At 37.7% G+C, this 2,076-nt stretch overlaps 1 long non-coding RNA gene across 1 annotated transcript; it reads left to right on the top strand.

Moving 5' to 3' along the window:
- The first annotated feature begins 48 nt into the window (after positions 1–48).
- Positions 49–1,662, top strand: LOC106110211. The gene is made up of 2 exons (XR_001226066.1): positions 49–164; positions 295–1,662. It is a non-coding gene; the product is annotated as an uncharacterized LOC106110211 (long non-coding RNA).
- Positions 1,663–2,076: the final 414 nt, after the last annotated feature.

Below are 2,076 nucleotides of genomic sequence, written 5' to 3'. Positions count from 1 at the left end.
CAGATAAAGTTGTCTATGGAGCAACTTGATTCAGCCCAATGTGCGGCGCGCCCGATGATACCCAAACGAGTTGAGACTTAAGGAAAATAACATAAAATTATATAAACAGCTAAGTTTATTTGCTGGCTAATTAATAACTAACAGTCATGCAACGATGTAAACAGGTAACCATAGCTTGAAAAAACATATTATATATATATAAATATATATAAAAATCTATGTTTGTAAGTTTTTCCTCTACGCGTTACCAAAGTCCAGTGGGGAAAACTGTAACGATAACTTGGATGTTTTAAGGACGTAGAAGAAGGTATTTCTGGTGGTCGCAGGCGGCTATAGACAACGCTCACTTGCATTAGATGACAAAGGACAAAGTGCACCGCGCGATGCACGCAATTGACAACAGATTACATGGTGTAGGTTTAAATTTAATGAAAGATTGAAAAGGTTTTCTTAGGTCCCCTAAGAAGTTTTATTTTTATTGCTTTTAGCAGTGTATAGTGCCACACCAAGCCACGCCGCTACTTCAGTCAGACAGGAATACACGTTCCGCTGTAAGCTGACTGGTGCTGAGGCGACCTGCCGCTCGCCGCTTATAAAATACATATATTATGCAGGTGTGATCTATACATACGCAACATTATAAATTGTAAAATGCGAGGACGTGAGCTATATCTGCGCCATAAGTTTTAAAATTATTCATGTGTTTTTTCTTTCAATTTTTTAACAAAATTACATTTATTTTAATGCAAATTAAAATTGACCATTATTTATTATTTCAGCAGTTTTTGTACATGTTTGCTTTTTGGCGGCAACTGACCTCTAACCGACCAGCTATCGAAGTTAAGCCTGTTACATACACTCAATTTTAACAATTTTAACTGAAAAATCGAGACGAGCGTATTTAGTTAGTTTTTTTTAGTAGTTTCTTTTCTTAGAGACAGTAGTCTTTAGTCTAAACTATCGAAATATACAGACGAAGGTCAGAGCCGAGGCTTACAAAAAAAAGGTACACAGCAATAGTGTGAATAGAATTGCTTCTGTCTGTGTGGGTGGTGCGGGGGTTTCCAATAGGCCGGAGTGCTAACATCAGCACTCCGTCCTATTGGAAAGCTGCGGGCGCGCGTGGCGTGACGGCGGCGTGACGGCGGCGAGACGGCAGCGCGAATGCGAGTGCGGCGGCCGAGCACGCGTGACGCCGCCGCGTCGTGACGGCTGTGCGAGGCACGCGCATCATTAACGACTTTACATTCTTTTAAAGTTATAAAGTATTCTAAAGTAAATATGATTTCATGAACCGTAAATTTACGAGTTATTTATGAAAGTAATATTGAAGTCAATATAACTTTAAAACATAACAATATGTTGTAGCACAATCAGGAAATTGCTAAATGACACAATGATATTGAGAACCTTCTTGTTGAAGTTGGTTGAAAAGATTGGACCACATCTTAAGATGTACAAAATTACCAGAACTATGGAAAAGCAGTTACAGCAAGGATGAAAACCAGCGCAAACCCTCTGCCCTTTAATCAAGAACTTTTTTTAATTGATATCTTTTTGTGATTTTTTTTGTTGTTTTTTTTGTTATTACTGCCATGCCACGATTGAATCCTAGCTTTGTAACTATCACTGTAAAGTTATGTTTAAAGAGAATGGAAAATACAAAATATTATCATTACAAATCCATTTGAAGAGACTAGCTAGCAGCTCTGCAGCATAGCACCGGGAAGGGTCAGTACTGGCATAGAATCCACTCCCAGCCTCCGAACATTATACAAAAATTACACCAAAATCTATGCAGTGCATTTGGACTCTATGAAACTGGGACAAACCTTAATAGTTAAACAAACTTATGTTTTGCGGTTTGAAATGGTATAAAATTGCCAAATTTTATTCTACTTGTTTTATATTATTTATTGTTAAATAGTGAGGTGCAATGTGGAGCGGACAAGTTTCCATCTCTTTTTTGTAACAATACAGTGAGAGTATGAATAAAGAGATGTTTAGCCGAATCTTATGAAACATAATTCAATAACCTGTATGAACAACAGGAGATAATGGTTTCGTCCATTGGTC

Source organism: Papilio polytes, unplaced genomic scaffold (assembly GCF_000836215.1).
Source record: "Papilio polytes unplaced genomic scaffold, Ppol_1.0 DF824254.1, whole genome shotgun sequence".
NCBI classification, from domain to species: Eukaryota; Metazoa; Arthropoda; class Insecta; order Lepidoptera; family Papilionidae; genus Papilio; species Papilio polytes.
This window is presented reverse-complemented; position numbering and strand designations above follow the sequence as displayed.